This window comes from Equus asinus, chromosome X (genome assembly GCF_041296235.1).
Source record: "Equus asinus isolate D_3611 breed Donkey chromosome X, EquAss-T2T_v2, whole genome shotgun sequence".
Taxonomy (NCBI): Eukaryota; Metazoa; Chordata; class Mammalia; order Perissodactyla; family Equidae; genus Equus; species Equus asinus.
The window spans coordinates 114,229,055-114,251,016 of NC_091820.1; the positions used below are offsets into that span (position 1 = coordinate 114,229,055).

Consider the following 21,962-nt stretch of genomic DNA (forward strand, 5'->3'; position numbering starts at 1 on the left):
TTGAAATGTCCCATTTACAATAGTCACGAGACTGCTCTGTTGGCACAGTGATTGATGGACACAGCAGTAGTAGGTTTGCTGTCTCAGTGGACATAGCAGGGTGACAGGTCTGCTGTCTCGAGCTGGGTGGTCACAGGTGAGAGCTGGGTGGTCACAGGTGAGTGCAACAATCAGTTCCTAGCCTAGGGAAAGATGTTTATCCTTAAGGAAATGCCAATGTGGGGGAAGTTGCACCTTTATCTTAAGGCCCTTTGTTCTTGTCTCTGGGACAGAGCAAATGCTTAAAGCAGATCTACAATGCATGCTCAACAGCCAGTCAGGCCCTTATGGAAAAACAAAGTCAGGCCGAATTAGGTTTCTACCAAATGGCTTCCTCGTATACTCCAATATATCCTATTTCTTGCCATTTATTTGTTAACACTAACAATAAAAAAAAGATGGATTCGAGTTTTATACCAACATTTACAATAGATCGGAAATTACATTTTTTGTAATCATTTTAACTTATAATGAAAACATTATTATGTCATATTAAACATGTGAAAGAGGATCCATAATTTTTCAAAATTCTTTTAGGGATATGAGAGCAAAAAACATGAAAGCCACTAGTGTAAGAAATCTTTTTCTACTCTATGATGAAATTATATTCTCTTATATTTTCTTTAAAAATTTACAAGTTTTGCCTTTTACATTTATATCTCTAATCAACCTGGAATTAATTTTTATAGAGTGTCAAGTAGAGAAATATATTTTTCCCCAAAACATGGCCCAGATAGACACAGCACCGTTTCTCAACCAGCCCATCCATTCTTTCCTCAATAACTTGTAATGCCATCCTGGTCATACATCAAGTTTCCATATGGAAACCTGTGGGTCTATTTCGGGCATTACTTTCTGTTTCATTGGCCTCTGCTTATGTGTGGCCCACATCACATTGTCTAAATCACTCTGGCCTTTACATTTTCCCAAAACATAGCCCAGATTTACTGACTCTGAATCATGCAAAGGGGAGTGTTCAGGAATTAGTAGTTTCTAAAAGCTCTTCAGGTGATTTCGACTCACCGGTGACCAGATTCGGGAACCACTGACTTATGTGATGGAGGCCAAATTATTTAATGTGCTGTGCAAGGTGTTATGGACTGAACTGTGTTCCCCCAAAGTTCATATGTTGAAGTTCTAATGCCTGGTATCTCAGAACGTGAGTGTATTTGGAGATGGGGCCTTTGAAGAGCTAATTAAGTTAAAATGAGACTGCTGGGGTGTGCCGTAATCTAATGTGACTGATGTCTTCATAAAACGAAGACATTAGGATACAGGCACACTAAGAGGGACAAACACGTGAAGACATAGGAAGAAGACAGTCATCCACAAACCAAGAGGAGATACCTCAGAAGAAACTGAACCTGCCAACATCTTGATCTCAGACTTCTAGCCTCTAAAACTGTGAGAAATAATTTTCTGTTGTGTAAGCCACCCAGTCCATGGTATTTTGTTATGACAGTCCGAGCGGACTAATATATGAGGATTTTATCTGGGTCGTGACTACCTCTCTAGAACCTCAGCTCTCTCTCAGGCTCCATGCATCCCCCATCAGCGGCCACTCACACCTCCACCACTTACTAGCTTTGAGACCTTGGGCATCCTAACCTCTGTCTCCAGTTTTCTTATCTGTAAAACAGGGATAATAATATTACCTCCCTAGGGTCATGTCATGATTAAATGTGATCACCTATGTAATGCATTTAACACAGTGTGAACATAAAAAACATTCAATAAATGTTAGCAGCTACACTCCAGCCATAAGGCATTAACTGCTATCCCCCAAATGCATGCTGTTTTGTTCCACTTCCACGAGTTAGCAGACGCTAACATGGCTGCTTAGCACGCCTTTCTCCCACTGCTTCACCTAGCTAGCTCTTGGTTGTCCTTCAAGACTGAAGTCCTCGTGGAACAAGCTCTGATCCACCCTTCTCCCAGTCTGGAGCCCTCCTCTGGCTCCCCCACCACCCTGTGCTCGCCTGAACAAAGTCAGAAGTCATTGCAGGGTTTTAGGTGGAGGAGTGACCTGATCTGGCTACTATATGACAGGTGCCATTCTAGGTTATGAGTCAAGACAAGAATAAAAAGAACACTTAGCTCATAGGTTACTGAGAGGATTACGAGAGATAAAGTGTGTCAAGCACTTAAGATAGTGCCCGGCATATGGTAAACACTCAGTAAATGCTAACTATTATTATCTATCTATATTCAGGACACTCCCTCACATCCATTGACGTCCGTGGCCTTTGGTTTATAGTCTTCCTCTCTAAACACAAATCTCACTACCATCCTGGGTGATGACCCTTCCAACATGCTAGCCTCTCTCCTGGACTTTGACTCCAGTAGCTTTCACCTCCACCCTACTCCAGACACACCATGACAACACCCTGACCTTGACATTGTTGTTGGATTATTGCATTTTTGCAGACTGAATAGGTTGTGTATAACCATAGGAAGAGATTAGTAGACAGAAAGTCCAGATGGGATTTTCCATTAGCTTGAGAGGAGAGTGTGCTCTTCTGTCCCTACTCTAAACAAGAACAACTCTCTTCTGTATGATTGGGTCCCTGGAAGATAAAGGCAGAGAAGGGAAGAGGGAGGGCTGGCCGAGCCCCTTGTGTTTTGTGGGCACAAGATAAGGGCAGGCATCTCATGACCGCTCAAAGAGGGGAAATTACAGTTGCAGTCTTTCTGGCCGCAAGGAGGGAGTGGGCGTTAGCGATCAAGACATCCGAGCAGAAGTCCAGAGACTGAGGGGCAGGCGCAGCCGATAGACTCTGTTCAATATGAGTGATCTTCACAAAGGCTATTCTCTGACAACGAATTAAGAGTAATCCTGTGCAGATGTGCACCCCTTCCTGCCAGAAGAAGGTACATAAAACTGAATGCTCGAAGGGCAAGGCCTGGAAGTCAGAGCTCACCCCACCTTCCTTCACTCAAAACAACTCTGCTCTTTTTTTTTTATTTGGTGGCAATAACATTGACTACTATTTATTGAGCAGTTATAAAGTATCAAGACTCTTTTAAGTACTTTACATGGTCCATTTAACTGAATCATCATAACCACATGAGTGTGGTGCCATCAGGATCCCCACTGTCCAGATGAAGATGCTGAGGTTCAGGGAGGCGATGAGATTCACGCAGCCTGGATTTTCACCTCTGACTCTAGAGTCCCAGCTCTTTTAGTTACAACAACTCCTTCAAAAAATTCTCAACCCTTTCCCTTTCCCAACTTCCCTCCTTCTCATCCAAAAGGGGGAGAGGCTAGGTCCCTAGTCCTAACCCACTCATTCCTGGGAGCCCAAGGGTTGTTGGGGGGAGCTTCGCTCCTCACCTCAGATACCCTCTCCAGCAACCACGGCCCTCTCAGAAGCCTCTGCCTCTTTTTAAGTTTTATTGAGAGGTATAATTGGCATACAATAAGCTGCACATATTTAAAGTGCACACTTTGATATAAAACAACTCTGCTCTGTATCTATTTTATTTATTTGGGCTTTCACTTTTAACTACTTTTGCAAAAAGTGTTCTAGTGCTAAACCTTTGCTGTTTCCCTCTGCAGATAACTACACATTTTACTTTTCATACAATCCAGCTGCCATTGAGGTGTGGTGACCACCCTCAAAATTCTTATTTATCTACATCTCATGCCCTGTAGCCTCTAAGGATGTGTCCTTTTTCCTGTTCTAGGCTAATGCCACTACTCGTGCTTGATCCCATCTCTTTCTCATTTACTCCGAGTCTTTGTGCCATCAAGTTTCCTTCCTTCTATTAGGGTGAACCATATCAAATTGCTGTTTGGGATATTTGGCAATAGCGGAACACTGGCAATTTCACATGGTTCAAGCTAATATATCTTTGTTCTTTTTCTCTCTAAATGTTCCTTCTCCTCAATCAAAAACAATTACAATAAAATATCATTGTACAGGTAAGAGTAACCTCTCCATAGATTGTGATTTTCTAACTTCACATCTCTATGTGCCCCTGCATATAAAACCTAGACATCATACCCTAGATATATCTGCCTTTGCTATTCACATCTCCAACTTACAGTCCATCCAACAAGTATTTACCAAGGGTCTGACATGTTCATGAAATTTTTATTCACTCATTCAACAAATATCTTCTGAGTACCTACACTCTGCCCGACACTGTTCTATGCATTTGGAATAGATCAATGAACAAAACAAAGATTCCTGTCCTCTTGGAGCTTATATTCTAGCAGGGGTGGGAGGGAGGAGATAAAGAATAAGTAAACAAAATAAATAAGAGAACCATATAGTATGTTAGGAAGTAATAGAGACCATGCAAAAAGGAAAAAGGAGAGCAGGGAAGGAAGATTGGGAGTACTAGGAGGAAAAGTTGTAATTTTAAATGTGGTGGTCATAGTAGGCTTTATTAAGAAGGTGAAAATTAAGCAGACTTTGAAGGAGGTGAAGGCCAAGCTATGGAGATATCTGGGGGAAGTGTGCCAGGGAGAGTGAACAGCAAGTGCAAAGGCCCTGAGGCAGCAAAGCTAAAGGAACAAGGCAAAAGGCTAGTAGGAGATGAGGACATAAAGATAAGAAGGATCCTTGGGCCAGCCCCATGGCAGAGTGGTTAAGTACATGTGCTCCTCTGCAGCAGCCCAAGGTTTTGCCAGTTTGGATCCCGGGCACGGACATGGCACCACTCATCAAGCCATGCTGAGGCGGCATCCCACATGCCACAACTAGAAGGACCCACAACTAAAAATATACAACTATGTACCAGGGGGCTTCAGGGAGAAAAAGGAAAAATAAAATCTTTAAAAATAAAAAAATATAAAAAAATAAGAAGGACCCTGATCATGTAGGACTTTTGTCTTAGTTATCTATTGCTGGGTAACAAATTGCCCTAGAATTTAGTTGTTCAAAACGACAATATACAGGAATTCCAGAGTGGCTTGGCTGGGTAGTTCTGGCTCTGGACCTTAAGAGGTTACAGTTATCTGAAATCTGGGCCTCAAGAGTCCTCTTTCAAGGAGGCTCACTCACATGGTTGACAAGTTGGTGTTGGTAGTGGGCGACGAAGGAGGAGATGTGGAGAAGGGGAGGACTCAGTTTTTCCCCGTGTGGGCCTCTCTACACGCTGTCTGAGTACCCTCATGACATGACAGCTGGCTTCCCCCAGAGCAACCAATCCAAGAGACAGCAAGGCTCACAATGCCTTTTATGACCTAGCCTTTTAAGTCACATGCCATAGCTTCCTCCATATTCTATTGGTTACACAGGTCAGCCCTGGCTCATTGTGGAGGAGAGCTACCCAAGGACATGAAGAGCAAGAAGTAAAGATCATTGGAGATCATCTTGCTGGCTACAACAGCTTTTGTAGGCCCTTATAAATCTGTTGCTTTTACTTTGAGTGAAATGGGGAGCCACTGAAGGGCTTTGAGCAGATAAATGACAATGATCTGACTTATTAGGATAACTCTGGCTGCTGTGTGAAGAGACTGGAGAGGGGCAAGGATGTAAGCTGTGAGACCAGTGAAAAAACTTTTATGTCCAAGAGAGAGATGGACCAGGGTCATAGCAGTGTTGATGAGAATTGGTGATATTCTGCATGTATTCTGAAAATTGAGATGACAGGATTTGCTGATGGATTGGATGTGGGAAAGGAGAGAGGGGAATTAAGGGTGACTCCAAGCGTTTTGGGGGAATTACAAAGATAAGTTAGACATAAGTCTTGCTATAAATGGACTTACAACATAGACAAGATAGGGCACGTACACAAGTAACTATAGTACATGGCAGAAAGCACTGTGCTCCATAACATAAGCACAGATTTAAGTGCCAAATAAGATGGCAAAGTTCTGGAGACGGATGGTGAATGTACATAATGCCACTGAACTGTACACTTAAAAATGGCTATAATACCAGATTTTATGTTATATACATTTAACCACAATTTTTAAAAGATGCTAACAAAACCAAAAACAAAAATTCAAGTGCCAAGAGAGTTCAGAGGAGGAAGAGATGACCTTTGGCTAAGGGAATCAGTGAAGGCTTTCAGTAGGGGCAGTCTCCTCACCTCACAGAGGGAGCAGATTGAGCAAATTAATGGAAGGCAGGAAAGCTGGGGATGGGGACGGGCAAGGGCACAGTGAGTAGTTCCATTTTGTTAGAAGATAGGTGAGTGAACATGAAGCCAAGCAGTGTGAATATTATTCTGGAGGCAGTACTGAAGGGTTAGCTCAGATGGACTGGTCAAGGTTGGATTGCAGGGATAGAGAGGCGTTAGGAGACTGGGTGATGGTCAGATCCACCTGTAACCAGACAGATCTAGGTTTGAATCAGTGTTCCAGCTACCACACATACAAGGACTGTGACTTTGGGCAAGCCACCTAAACTCTCTAAACCTCCATGTCTTTCTCTGTAACATGGGGTAATGATAGTTACATATTTTACGATTGCTGTGAGAATTAAAGGAGATAAATATTTGCTTGCAGTTATTATTATTGCAATGTCAGATGTGAGATTCTCAGAGCTGTAACAGTTGGAGAGGATCAAAGGGGAAAATATCTTAGCAAACGCCTAAGAACCAAAAAGAAGACTTTCCTCTCCTCCCTCCAAGTTCCCTTTTCATGAAGGACAGCATCATTTGAGGATGCAGGTGATACTTACGATCCTCCCCTTGAAATGAAACATTCTTGTTCAGAAACTCTCATCTCACACTAGCCTGTAAGGGAGCCCAAGCTTCTGAAACAAAATTCATCTGTCTGTCCGACAATCGTACAGCATATTTGAAATAAATCCAGGATATGATCAGCATTTTATGTACATGGATTTCCTTTCTTTCCTTTCCTTCTGCTTTCTTTCTTCCTTATTCATTTTCCCTTCATCTCCCAAAAGCCTTTGCCCCCACTGAGCGTCCTCGTTTCATCCTTCCCTCCTTGGACATGGATCATACTGTAGTCTCAGTTCCCTCGTTTATCAGCTGGGAGTTACTGGGGCTTCAGTTTCCAACGTAAAATGGGTTTAATAAGAGAGAGCCTACCTTATAGGGCTGTCAAGATTACAACAAAGAACACGTTATATGCCTACCACAGTGCCTGGTCTATAGGAAGAATTCAATACTTTCGCCCTCTTTATCTTTTCATCCTTTTACCTCTAGTATTCCCCTATTCCTCAACGCTAGAGCCCAGCAGCTAAAAACCGTGGGAACGAAACACCTCGAGGCTGAAGGAGGAAACGCAGGAGCTGGAGGCGGAGACTCCCAAGCGCCCGCTGCGCATGCGCGTCCGCGCCAGCAGGTTCTGGTTTCCAGCGCGGGGAGGGGGCGGGGGAAGAAGAGGCGCCCGTCCGGCCCGCTGCCCCCTTCCGGCCCGGGAAGCGGCCGGACCTTGGCGGCGCCCGGGGCGGCCTGAGCACTAATCGAGGGACGTCCGGGCCCGGAGGGTAAGTTGGAAAATGGCGGAGGAGGAAGGAGGGGCTTTGCGGGGCGGGAGGCTGGCCTCCTGGCGGGGACACTGGGAATGAAACCGCGGGGGCCCAGTGGCGCGGCCGGGGCCGGACTGCGCCCAGTGTCGCTTCGAGGCCCTGCGTGAACGCACTTTGGGCCCCGAGCTGGGGCTCCTCCGGGGAATGGGCGGGCTGTTGGGTGCGAGTGAGGGGGACGAAGCGACTTCCGTTTCCTTTTAGGCGGGGGCCCGGCCGCCGAGCGGAGGTGGCATTTCCAGATTGGGGCTCGGGCCGCCCCTCCTCCAGGACCCTCCCCTCGGGACAGCGAAGGGCGCCGCGAGCGATCGGGACCGGCTCTCCTGGCGCAGTGGGTACGGCCCGGATGGGCTTCCTCCTGCCCTCCCCTTCCCTCCTCATTTCCCCCCGGTCCCCGCGTGGCGGGGGAGGGCGAGAAGGCCGCCCCTGCCCGGCGGGGGGTGGCCCGAGCGGGGCACCTTGCCCAGGTTCCCCAGACTGCTGAAGGAAGGCGTGGGTGGGTGGCATCAGGCCGGCCGGGTTCCCCCCTAAACGCCGTGGCCCCTAAGATAAATCGAGTCAAAGAACTTTTTTTTTTAATGATCAAAGAGACCGCCCCCCACCCCCACCCCTATCTGATGCCTGTGGCACACACGGAGCTGGGTGGAGTGTGTCTGGCGAGGGCGTGTGAAGCAGAAAGAATAAGAGCCAAAGAGCTTCCGGAAGAGGAAATTAGCTAGTACATAATTCTTTCCAACCTTTGCTGCCCTAGTCACCTCCCCAGCATATTCTGTGAGTAAAACAAAATTCAATCTAACTTTCAGTTTCGTTATTTTAACTCTTTAATACACTTAATTGTTTTCTTCTCTGAGGAGGGGAAGTGGTTATTCCTGAAACTAAGCAACAGTCCTCTCCCCCTCCAAAGAAAGAAATACATCAATCAAAGCTTTGTAAAAACCTATCAGATTTTAATAATCTACTACTTTGCTTTCAAATATAATTGTGTCACTAGTTCTGTCACAACTATGCCTTAATAGTTAATGACGCATAGAAATTTACTTTTATAAGACGGGGGGTTGCTATAGTCTGTTCCTTCTATTTTTTTTTTTGCTTAACATTTGTTACAGCCAGTTCAAGAGAGAACTATTACAGACGGCCATCTTAGAATTACACATTTTAGAGTTGGAAGGGATTTTAGTCCAACCCTGTTACTTTACAAAAGCAGAAACTAAGGCACAGGAAGATTCATGGCTTGCCCAAGGCTACTGACTATTTAGATTAGAACCCAGTTTGCCTGGCTCCTTGCTCACTACTCTTTCTGCGAAACTGCTCTACATAGCCTCCAAGCAAGAAAATTAAATGTATTCAATTTAGCGCACATTTCTGAAGCATGTACCGCTTTTTGCCATACAACTGCGCTACTTACTTTCAGTGTATTTAACATGCTTATGAAGCCAGTGCCTGAGAGATTTTTCCCCATCATTCAAGAAGTGGCAGCAGGTCACGGTAAAAAGATTTATCCGCAGGCACACATGTATACAGTCCTTGTATCTGCGCAGATAATTTGAAGGATACACAAGACACTTGTTAACAGTGGTTGCTTGTAGGGGCTGGAGAGATCCAGGAGGCTTTTGACTTTGCCCTTCACATGTGGCCTGATGTACTGTTTGAATTTCTTACCGTAAACGAGTATTGGTTTTATAAGTAAAAATAAGTTTTAAAGTTTACACACATGTATGTATATCAGTATAAATAAGGATATATCAATGGTATGTATATATTTTTTATGTATGTATATATGTATTTATGTCCTAGTGGTTTGTTTTGTGAAATTTAGTGTGGTTCATGTCAGCCCAACTGGCAAAGCAGGCCGATTATTGGCTGCTCACGTTTCTTCTTTGGTTTTCTCCTATTAGTCCTAATGTAAGATGGTAAAAATAATATACATTACTAGTCTTTATATATTTTTAGAAATTGTGCTAAGCTTTTGATTATCTAATAATGTAGCAATCTGTAACATTCAGCCTCTCAAATTGACACAGTGGAAAAATGTGAATGTAGATGCTTTGTGGATAAGAATAATTTTAAAAAATTAAGACTGGAAAGGTCCCTGGTGATTAGTAGTTCAGCTCTTTTGTTTTTATTAATGGGTTAATTAGGACTCAAGAAAAAATGAATTGCCCAAGATTAGATGTGTGATTATTAACAGAGCTTGGACTAGTGCCTGGATCCTAGCCCAGCGCCCCTTGTGCTCTAACTTGCCCCTTGTACAGCTGTAATTTTATTGCTTTCTAGTGCATTTGATGACTCCCAACTAGGTGGACAAAGTGATGTTGACTAAAGGTTAGTCAGGCCCATTTCAGAAAACAAGAATTATTGTAATTAATATACCAGTTAATTTGTATAGTGCTTGAAATATTTTAGTAAAGTAAATGTTCTCCTTACGTTTGGTGTAAATGTTAATTTGTTTAGTAAATCCTTTGTTTATATTATAAATGCTTAGAGACCCCAAATGTGAAATAATGATATTTCACTGTTTTTGTTTGGTCTCATATTTAAGTCTGGTAGCTGGTGCTAACAGGAAAAAAAAGCTATTGTTGACTATTTAAAAAACATTTATTGAGCACCTACTGTGTGCCAGACATTCTGCTATGTGGTAAAGTTCCAAAGACGAGTATGGCAAAATAGATGCCCTTGTTCATTTAAGGCTGGGAGATTATCTTGAGCTGTCCGCCCTGAGCTTTATCTCTGTGGTCTAATCTGGTAATAGTATTATAAAATGTAGTGGGAACCTCTGAGGGCATTGTGTGAGTAGATTTGAGGAGACGAAAACGGTAGTGGTAAATAAGTTGATATTGAATTGAACAAATATTATTTTCGTATCTTAGAGCTCATGGGGTACAGTGGAAAGACCCTGGATTGGATACCTGGGTTCTCGTCTTGGCTTTTTTTCCGTTTAACTGTGGGATTGTGAGCAAGTCAATAAACCTCTTGGTGTGTCCATATTTCTTTTTTCTTTTTCATAACATTTTTTTTTCTTTTTCATAACATTTTTGATATATTTATTCCATCTAATTTAAAACACAAGACTATTTGGAATATTATATATATAAAAGAAATATCTTTATTATAGGAAGTTTATGAAATGCAGAGTAATATAAAGACAATAAGTGTAACCCATATTCCTTTATATTTACTTTTTTTCACAAGATCATATTGTATATAGATTGTTTTAATCTTTTTTCTCTCATTCAGCATTCTGTATTAAACATTTCCTATCTCATGAAAAGTCTTTCAAAATATAGTTTTTGTTTATCCGGCATATTATTCTGTGCCCAGTTTCTTCATCTGTAGAGTAACAGGTTTGAGCTAATTGATTACAAAGATTCAAAACCCATTATAATATTTTTTTAAACTGATTATCTCAGATTTTATCAAGGAAAATACTCACGGAAAATCCCAAATCTGTTTGGAATAAATATCTCAAATAGAGGGACAAGAAATCGAGACAAGGTGGAGATACAAACCTTAGTAATTTATGGTTTATACTTTATTTATTTTAAAATTTCATGTAACACCTTGAATTTTAATTTGTTGGAGGTTCAAGTGATACATGTATCATTAGTGTTAAGAGCTGGCCTATTTAGTTTTATTTTGTCAGGTGGGTATAGAATAGGTTGGAAAGGGAGAGACTGGGCTTCTGAGTTTGATATTCTGAGATTATCATAGCACGGAGGAGAGAAAATTTGTGGAAGGTCACAAGGGTTTAATAACATCCCCAAGGTCCAAATAACTATTAAGTTGCATAGTTAGGATTTGAATCTGGATTTCTCTGATTCCAGTACTCATGTCTGTCTTCCCTTGCGTGCTGTATCTCAAAAGATGAAGATCTCGTAAACACATTTCTTGATGTTATTGCTTTGATCAAAATTGACCACCTTGGTATCTTTGAATAAATTGAGGACCTAAGGTGAGAAATGTTGAGATAGTACTTAGGAATGGTTTTCCGGCTGAGATAACCCAACTAACACAGCTTGAGCAGCTTCTACTTTGAGCTGAGCTCTAACATCAATATATTGACAGTGGCTGGCACGTAGTAAGTAGGTGCCTGGTCAAAAATTGTTGACCAAGTGCCTCTGCTTGTACAAAGGAATGTATCAGATGAAAAAGGAAAAATTAAAACTTCCAAAGTCTTCTATCTAGATAATCCAGCAGAAAGGCCTTTCTTGTGTTCTGAGTAATTAAGCAAAGCAGTTGTTGATTAGCTATTCTATCTACCATAAGAGTTGTATGTTTTATCTGCCCTGTGTATACTTAACAGTAGGTTGTCTTTTGTGTGATAAAAGCATATTCATGTTTATTTTGTAGGACTCGGCATGGAATTGTACTATTTTTAATTATGGTATAGTTGTAGCTCTGCTGTTTGATATATTTTGGCATTTGATTTTGGCATGATTGGTACCCAATCTTTGTTAAGGATATGTGTGATTCACTTATGATACGCTTTTATAATGTATTTTCAAGGATATTGGTCGTGGTGAAAAGTGAGGTTTTTGTATAGACTAGGAGTAGCTTGAACTCAGATGGTTGGACAGAGGTTGAACTAACTAACAAGGCTGATTTCCTAAACTGGGCAAAACTGGTGCCACTGTGCGTTCCCTGGTATATCTAAATATTTATATATGGTTTGAACTTTTACACTTATTCCTCTAATAATTTTCTTGACCTCAGAACACAGGCCTCTCAGCATGTGCTGCTGTGTGATTTACCTTTCTATGGCTCCAGCTAATTTTTCAAGCCTTGAAAGGGCAAGGAGCCTAACAGTTTCTGCTGTCTCACTGGACTACGCTTCCTGGCAATAATAATAATCCTTACAGTAATTTCCTTGGAACTATATTGGTCATAGTCACTGGGTTTGATTTTTGACTGTCATTTACTGGCCACATGATGTTTGATGAGTAACAAGCAGTCAGAAAACCAGTTTCCCCATATTTCAAATAGAGGCTATGATATGTTGTATAGGTTAAGTTAGTACATGTGAAAACATTCTAAATTATAACGCCCATTACATATTTTAGTTATTATCGGAGGTGGCATGGTGAAAAACAAGAGGATGGGCTGTGCAATCATACAAGCTCATGCTTACGTTTTGATCTTGTGTTGAAACAAATAGGATTTGAAATTTTTGGTTTCAATTTAGGATATTTTAGTAGATTAGAGAAAATATTTAAATGTAGCTAAAATGATAGGATGGAGGGAAAGGAAAATAAGTTTGTAGATAGAGTTTAGAACATGTGGGCACACGTTAAATATGATGTATTGTTTTAATTGGGCTTGTGGTCACTTCTTGTGGCACAGTGTCTTTGTGTTGTTGTTTTATTCAAACCCAGACGGAAGACAAACCTACTAAACGTTTGCATGTAGGCAGCATAGTAGCTTTCGGATAGAAGTAAATATTTTTACTGAGGAGAAAGAAAAGATGTTGGCTTTTATCAAGAACTTGTTTCAGCACTTGCTTGAGATCCCAACATGATCCTGGAAGAGAATACTTAATTCTGAGAAATATCGAGGATAGGTATTACCTATTCATTCATTACCAGGTCATCCATTAAAGTAACCCCAGCATGGCACTTGGGGAACCATTTGATGTGGTTTTTTTTTTTTGAGGAAGATTAGCCCTGAGCTAACATCTGCCACCAATCCTCTTTTTTTGCTTAGGAAGACTGGCCCTGAGCTAACATCCATACCCATCTTCCTCTATTTTATGTGGGGTGCCTGCCACCACATAATTTGGCAAGTGATGCATAGGTGCATACCTGGGATCTGAACCAGCAAACCTCAGGCCACCGAAGCAGAGCACACAAACTTAACCACTGTGCCACCAGGCCAGTCCCACCGTCTGATTTTTTTTTTTTTGCTTTCTATTAAGATTATGATAGTTTACAACCTTGTGAAATTTCAGTTGTACATTATTGTCAGTCATATTGTAGGTGCATCACTTCACCTTTTGTGCCCATCCCCACCCCCCCTTTCCCCTGGTAACCACCAATCAGTTCTCTTTGTCTACATGTTTAACTTTCACCTATGAGTGGAGTCATACAGAGTTTGTGAAATAAGTAGCTTATTTCACTTAACATAATACCCTGAAGGTCCATCCATGTTGTTGTGAATGGGGCAATTTTATCCTTTTTATGGCTGAGTAATATTCCATTTTGTGTGTGTGTGTGTGTGTGTGTGTGTGTGTGTGTGTATACATACCATATGTTCTTTATCCAGTCATCGGTTGATGGGCACTTAGGTTGCTTCCACGTCTTAGCTATTGTAAATAACACTGCGATGAACATAGCAGTGCATGGGTCTTTTTGAATTGCTGATTTCAAGTTCTTTGGATAGGTACCCAGTAGTAGGATGGCTGGGTCATAGGGTATTTCTATTTTTAATTTTTCAAGAAGTCTCCATACTGTTTTCTATAGTGGCCGCACCAGTTTGCAGTCCCACCAACAGTGTATGAGGGTTCCTTTTTCTCCACAGCCTCTCCAACATTTGTCACTCTTGGTTTTGGAAATTTTTGCCATTCTAACAGGTGTAAGGTGATATCTTAGTGTAGTTTTGATTTACATGTCCCTGATGATCAGTGATCCCACCATCTGATTTTTAATTACTGCATCCTAATCACTCTGTCAAGATACGTTATGTGGGCATGTATCAAATAGAATAAGTTCCAGTTCTCTGCCACTAATCAGCTCTATGGCCTTAGTCAAATCATTTAAATTCCTAATGCTTTAGTTTCCTTATCTTTAAAGTGAAAGAGTGATTTCTATTATCGTGTTCAGCACAAACATAGTCAGTTATGGTGAACAAGTTTTGTTTGTGGGTGTCTACAAAATACAGTGATTTTACTGTTCAGTTTACTTGATTCTGAGCTGCCCTCTTGTAAAAAATATTTTAGGGAAATTTTTGGCTAAGGATCGGGGAGACTCTTTTCTTCTTCCCAGGCCCTGAATTAATTATTTTTATGAGGCAGTGAGTGAACAGTTCAGAAGTCCAGTGATAGACATCACTCAGAAACATTTTTCAACGAAGTCCTTTTGCTTTCAACTCGAGTTAACAATAAATAGCAATCAGCTATTACATGTGTTTTCAGCCCTCTGTGCTGGTGATTTACAGCCACCCGAGCAGTGGACCAAAAGACATTTGTTCATGGCCAACCACCATGGACGTGACCTGATTACTGCTTTTCTCTCTTTAAGTTGACCTGTATCCCCGCCCTTTTTTTTTTCTTAAATCTGATGATTGACAGTGTTGACATCAGTTTATAATTTGTCCTTATCGGGGTCACTCAGAGGCAGTTTATCTAATAGTAATATTACAAAGGAGCAAGCTGGCAGAAATTCTCAGGATAGGCAAAAAGATAAGGACCAAGAACATATCCTTCCCTCGCCTTGTTGTGAGTCATAAAAATTATCTTCTATGAATGAAAAGCCAAAGCCTTGTAGGACCTGGCCTTGTTATTGATAGTTTACTAGGCCAGTGTATTCACAGATCAAGGAAGCCTTGTCACATGACAGCCAAATAACACCCCCAGTCTGCTGGGCAGGATTGTATAAGGGGCCTGACTAATCAAGAGCCCAACTGCTTTTTTTCTTTGGATTAGAGTCTAATATGTTTGCTGGATAAATTTAGAAAATTAAGAAAAGAACAAAGAAGAAAATAGAAATCAGTAATCCCACTGCCTAGAGATAACCACAGTAGAATTTTGATGCTTGATTTAGCCTGTCTTTATGTATCTGTAGCTTTTATAATTGGGATTATACTGTACAGTATTATTTTGTAACCAGCTTTTTTCACTTTATACAACATCAGGAGCATATGTCCATGTCCTTTAGTACTCGTCTACAACCTGAGTTTTTAATGGTTGCCTAGTATCCACATTACCAAAGTGTTGGCCCCTTTTGTTGGACATTGAGGTTTTTTTTTTTTTATAAATAACACTGTATTGAACATCATTATATATACATTTTTTTAAAAAACATCCTTGCTCATTTACTTAGAGTTAATGCTTAGAATTAGAATGGCTTGTTCAGGGTCCGGCCCCATGGCCGAGTGGTTAGGTTCACATGCTCCACTTCCCAGCCCAGGGTTTCACTGATTCGGATCCTGGGTGCAGACGTAGTACTGCTCGTTAAGCCATGCTGAGGCGGCGTCCCACATAGCACAACCAGAAGGAGCTACAACTAGAATATAAAGCTATGCACTGAGGGGCTTTGGGGAGAAGAAGGAAAAGAAAAAAAAGATTGATGACAGATGTTAGCTCATGGCCAGTCTTTCCAAAAAAAAAAAAAAGAATGACTGTTTCAAAAAGTAATCACATATTTGAGACTTTCAGAATATATTGCCAGATTACCCTTCAGAAAAGGTGTACCAGTTTTCAGTTCCACCAGTAAGAGTGCCTGTTGTCCATACCTTCTCCACTGCTGAATTTTCACTGTTGGTAGTGGTGGTGATCTCTGCCAAACAGAACAGAAATAGTATCTTTTAAAATGTTTATTTCTTTTATTACTAGTGAGATCAACATTTTTGTGTATATTTGTTGGCCGTTAGTACTTGCCATTTGTAAATTTGCCTATTTTCTGTTGAGGTGTTGATCTTCTTACAGATTTGTAAGTGCTTTCAAGCTTTTTCTTAAGACTTTTCCTAGTCAAAAACAAGATAGATTAAAAGGAGGTGGTGCTAGGACACACTCCTGTTTGAGACCATTTAATGTTGATGTAAAAGCAAATAATGACATAAACAGGTTTAGATAGAAGGACATTCACTCTAACGCTTGTTATAATAGTAAAAATTGTTAGTTTTCTAAAAGTCCAGCAATGAAGGTCCATAACTGTACGTAGGATATGTTAACATCTGTGTTTTTAGAGATGCTGTATACGTACACACTTATGTATTCATAGATTGTCTCTGGAGAAATACACAAGAAACTGGTACGAGTAATTGCTTCCAGGAAGGGAACAGGAGGTTTAAGGTACAGAGGTGGAATGAGTGAATGTACCTCTTGAATTGTTTGATCATGTGTGTATTGTCTCTTTTTAAAAATAGACGTCTAAGGACCAGCCCCGTGTCCTAGTGGTTAAGTTTAGAGCGCTCCACTTGGGCAGCCCAGGTTCTGTTCCCAGGCGCAGACCTACACCACTCACTGGTGGCCATGATGTGGTGGCAACCCGCATACAAAATAAAGATTGTCACAGATGTTAGCTCAGGGCGAATCTTCCTCAGCCAAACAAAAAAAAGACATCTAAAATTAATTTGGTGAGGTAATGATATATTCATACAGTTAGGTACTAGTCATCCGTTTAAAATAATGTTCTAATCCAGATGAAAATTAATGTGGAAAGATGCTTATGAAAAAGCAAGTTATAAAACACCATGTACAATAAATCTCCTTTAGAAATGTTTATAATGTGCATCTACACATGCAAACAGAAAAGGTTCTTAAAGGATAAATATACTAGAGTGTTCATAGCCTGGGTAGGAGGATTCTTTTTTTCCTCCCTCTCTTTTAAAATGGAAATCAGTTGTTTGTATTAAAGATTGGGTTAGGATCCATGTTGAGATTTTTTTCCTGCCTGCTCTGATTTTAGCAAAGATTTTGATTTGGGCTCCGAATAAGCACGAATAGTATTAATCTATGTCATGGATCTACAGGGTGGACTGTAGAATCAGACTACTGATTAATGAGCACGGTAAATTGTCTTAAGTTCTGAACAGTTTGCGGTGAAATGGAAGAGGGAATAATAGTGATCTTGAGCCTTTTTATGATCGTGACTGAATTCTTGATCCCAAAACCTGTGTGTTATTCATGTGAAACATTCTTTTGGGGAACATAGGCAGATGATTTGTTGAAGAAAAAATGAAGGAATGTCTTACTGTGTGTTCATTCTGAGGAAACTATACCTGTGGAGTTAATTATTATAAATAATTTGGCAAAGATTGGAGGTCTGTGCTCAAATTTAAGTATTTATTACTATGACTTTCTAAATTAAGTGTAGAACGTGTAATTGATATTCCCTTTGTGGATTCTCAGTATGCCCTTTCAGGTGTTTACAGAAGTAGACTTCATGATGAAGCATATATTGTATACACCAGTATTAAGAAGTTTATGTTATTGACTGAGCTTATGGGCTAAGTGCTCATTAATGCCATTCACTTATTCGAATGGCTCCAGTGCTTAATTTTAGGGAAAGAACTTTTGATTTGATTGAATGTAATTAACCTCAAAAATGTTTTATTGACCACTTAACTTAAAATTAAAAGAAAATGTGCTTCACAGTTTGAAGAACCTCAGTAGTGTAAGTGAAAAATTTGACTAAAAGTTGAATTTTTATGTAAATATATCATAGTGTAAGAGCTGAATTTTAAAAATGATATGCCTTTTTTGTTCAGGGCATATCATTTAAAAAATTCAGCTTTTTTGTGCTATGATACATTTACATAGAGAACATTTTCTAGATACTACAACTTTGTAAATCAAAATGCTGTTTCTAGGGGCTGGCCCAGTGGCCAAGTGGTTAAGTTTGCACGCTCCGCTGCAGGCAGCCCAGTGTTTCGTTGGTTCGAATCCTGGGCGCGGACATGGCACTGCTCATCAAACCACGCTGAGGCAGCATCCCACATGCCACAACTAGAAGGACCCACAACGAAGAATGTGCAACTATGTACCAGGGGGCTTTGGGGTGAAAAAGGAAAAAATAAAATCTTTGAAAAACAAATGCTGTTTCTAAACAGGGAACACGCTGGCTAATACTTTAAGGTAATTAAAAGAGGGATTGACCTCCATTGGGTCAGGGAGAATGTTGCTTATTTGACAAGATCTCTATGCTGGATCCTCTATAAGAGAAAAAAGTGACTGATGAGAAAAACTTGTAATATTTCTGCATGTAATGAGCAAAGAGAGAATCTTAAGATAATTTTAAATTATGATGGTGTTTTTTGGTTAGCACATATACAATTTTTATTGCATTACTATGAAAAATTTCATGAAACCTGTTATATTTTTAAAATGTGATTTTAATATAGGTTTTTTATCACTAAAGAATTATACTCTTTGCATGGTATGCGTGTATTTCCTATTTTGGTCACATTTACTAGGCACAATGGCATATGAACAATTTTTAGTACTCACAGTGATCTCAAGAGTCCAGAGGAGGTGGTGGATGGGATGTGGGATAACAGCAGTGCCTAATAGAAGTGGTTCAGCATTCATTGTTTTGCCCAACATTTGTTAAACACTACTGTGTATTGTGCATTACTTTAGGCATTTGGAATACAAATGTGATAAGACACAGCCCTTAGTATAAAGGACCTTCGTTCTAACAACATACCTGTATATATACACACATAGAAACAAAAACACATGCCGAAATTATTAAATCTTGTTTTAGTACAACGTGGACCATCAGCAGATTATGTAGAGGATATAGGAGGGACACAGAGTAGTTAGTCATTCTACTGGGGTTTTGAGTCGAAGAGTCAGCTAAGATGTCTAGATGAGATTCTAAAAATATATGTTTTCCGAGTTTTAAACAGATGGCTTTGTTTAATTACCTAATGTGCTTTAGACGGCATGATAGTACTCCAGTGGGAGCTCATGGCTTATGTTGTTTGCATAATTCTTGTCATTTTTAACATCATTCTATTAGTTTCTTAGGGCTGCCATAACAAAGTACCACAAAATAAGTGGCTTCAAACAACAGAAATGTATTATTTCACAGTTCTGGAGGCCAGAAGTCTAAAACCAAGGTGTTGGCAGGGCCATGCTCTTTGAAGGCTCTGGGGTGAACCTGTTCTGCACCTTGCTCTTAGCTTCTGGTGTTGCCATTCATCCTTGGTGCTCCTTCGGTTGTAGATGCGTCATCACTGCGGTCTCTAACTCCATCTTCACACGGCCATCTCCCCTGTGTCTTTCTTCTTATAAGGATTTCAGTCATATCAGATGAGTGTCCTTGGGGCCTGCCTGGTGGCACAGCAGTTGAGTTCGCACATTCCATTTTGGCGGCCTGGGGTTCACTGGTTCGGATCACGGATGTGGACGTGGCACCGTTTGGCAAGCCATGCTGTGGTAGGTGTCCCATATAGAAAGTAGAGGAAGATGGGCACGGATGTTAGCTCAGGGCCAGTCTTCCTCAGAAAAAGAGGAGGGTTGGCAGCAGTTAGCCCAGGGCTGATCTTCCTCAAAAAAAAAAGAGATGAGTGTCCACCCTAGTGACCTCATCTTACTTGATTACATCTGCAAAGACCCTAGTATTTCCAAATAAGGTCGCGTTTCTAACTGGTGCTTAGGACTTCAACTTATTTTTTTTAGCAGGGGCACAATTCAATCTGTAACAATCGTTTAATTACATTTGTACTGTGCCACGTCAATATAGTTATTTAAATGCTTTTTTATGATGTGAGGTTAACAAAGCCCTGGTTGCATTAATAATGTTAAGTATTTGTAGTTCATTAAGTGAGCCTTTGGAGTTTGGGTGAATTTCTTCCAGAGACCAGAAGGGTGAAGCACAGATTGTGGAGCTCTAGGAGCTCAACAGAAAAAAAGACTAAAAGTTTTGCTACTTGTTTGTTAAGAACAGTGATTTGTTATTCAGGTGCTGTTTTGACTTAAAACTTTTTAGTGAATATTTGTAATAGTTAATTTTCAGTCATTAGAGATAGTTTACTAGTTAGCCATCTTAAATAATTAAATTTGCATTCATCTTCAAAGTCAAAATTACCTTCTTCACTGCTCTGGTACACGTATGAAACTTCCTGTTTTTTCCTAAGATGTAATGACTGTGACTCATGACATTATGGAATAGATTATGTTTTAAAATTGCTTAAGCCAGTAATGATTGACTACCAATAGCTTTTTAAAAAAATTACTGTTAATCTTCGTTTCAAGTATGGCAGATTTTTATTAGAAAGCTTAATACTTAAATACATTTCTGAGTAGTGTTCTGATATTAAATCTCACAAAAAATATTTCTCCACTTGGAATTTTCTTCTATTGCTTTAACATTAGAGGTTTTTTTTTCAGTTATTCAAGACTATTTCTTCACATATTTTTTGCAGTGTAGAGAAGATACCCTTCAAAATGGAGTCATTTGATTCTTTATTGTTTTAATAGCACATAGCTGCTGTAAAGGCATCCATACTAGCCATACCATAAAATTAATGCATAAATAGCTTTGGGGGCAATTATCCATAAACCATAGAGAACTTATATACTTCATAATAGTCGTAATTTCTATATACACACATACCATAGACCATAGTGCTTGCACACATTGTACAATGGCAAATACCAAAGAGATCAGGCAAAGAATGAAAGTTGGCAGCCTTACTCTTACACTTGTTCTAAGTGGATGTAGGGGAAATAAGTAGTTTAATGAAAATAATATGGATAAACTCTACCTGTCAATAGTAAATGCCACATCTTTCTCTTAAGGTGTAGGTGGTGCCCCTAGAATAATCCTAGTGAAGAAAATACAAAATCTTTGTATAAAAAAGTGCACGTTTGTCCTATGTCTACAAACCTTTTCCTCCAGATGCATTTTGTATCCAAAACAATTCACACTACTTGAATACATTGAAAGAGTTCAAAAGCACGCCAACATACACATAGACACACACCTAAAACCAGAGGAATGCTTTCCGATGAGATTGAGAATGAGGATAAGAAGTAAAGGAGAGAGTCTCCTATGTTACTGGAGTCAATGAGATGAACTGCATTTTAAAACATAAATTATATCTATTTTGAATTAGTTTATAAATATATATGCTATAGGATGGACAAACACCAATGTGAAAAACTGTCACAGAATTTCATAATTCAGGAACATAGCTTAAGTGCTTCATAATATGGAAAAAACTCCTAAAAACAGCCAATTGGTTTGATTTCTTAGAAGTTAGAAAAAATGCATTTCAGAAGGTGACTTTTAACAATTAGCAACAGAAGAGGACATTAAGAAATAAAATACATGGGAACACAAGAACTGAAGTCCTTAGAAATACCAAAAGAGATGGAATCGGACTTCGCAGTAGAATTTAAAGAATGTGGTTAAAGGAAAAATTAACTGGAATCTTTGCCACAGGTTAAATATTTAACCACTTCAAACAGAAATGATTTAGTCCTCTCACGTATTTCTGAAATGTACTGTAACATGTAGTTTTCCATGTCAGGCACGTAATTTCATTAGCAAAAGTCCCTTTGTTTTAGCCTTAAAATCACCTCTGATCCACCAAAGTTTATGCTAACAATTACCAGACTACTATTTTAATAGCATTTAAATAGCGTTATGGAGGTTTAATTCATGTGCCATGAAGTTCATTTGAAAGTGCACAGTTGAGTGGTTTTTACTATGTTCACAGAGTTATGTAACCGTCACCACAGTCTAATTGAGAGTATTTTCATTACTCCAAAAAGAAATTCAGTAACCATTTGCAGTTCCTGGGGGCAAC

General features: G+C 39.9%; 1 protein-coding gene across 7 annotated transcripts in view; it reads left to right on the forward strand.

Annotated features, from left to right (window-relative positions):
- The first annotated feature begins 7,291 nt into the window (after nt 1–7,291).
- Nucleotides 7,292–21,962, forward strand: part of XIAP (X-linked inhibitor of apoptosis) — a 40,936-nt gene continuing 26,265 nt past the window's right edge. The window contains exons 1-3 of one of the 7 annotated variants that reach the window (XM_070501728.1): nt 7,432–7,451; nt 7,695–7,821; nt 19,442–19,584. The gene's annotated coding sequence lies outside the window, so the exon portion shown is untranslated. Of the gene's footprint in view, nt 7,452–7,689; nt 7,826–8,078; nt 8,262–19,441; nt 19,585–21,962 lie in introns of those variants that run through there. The other 6 variants (XM_014839215.3, XM_070501730.1, XM_014839220.3 and 3 more) reach the window with 6 other exon arrangements.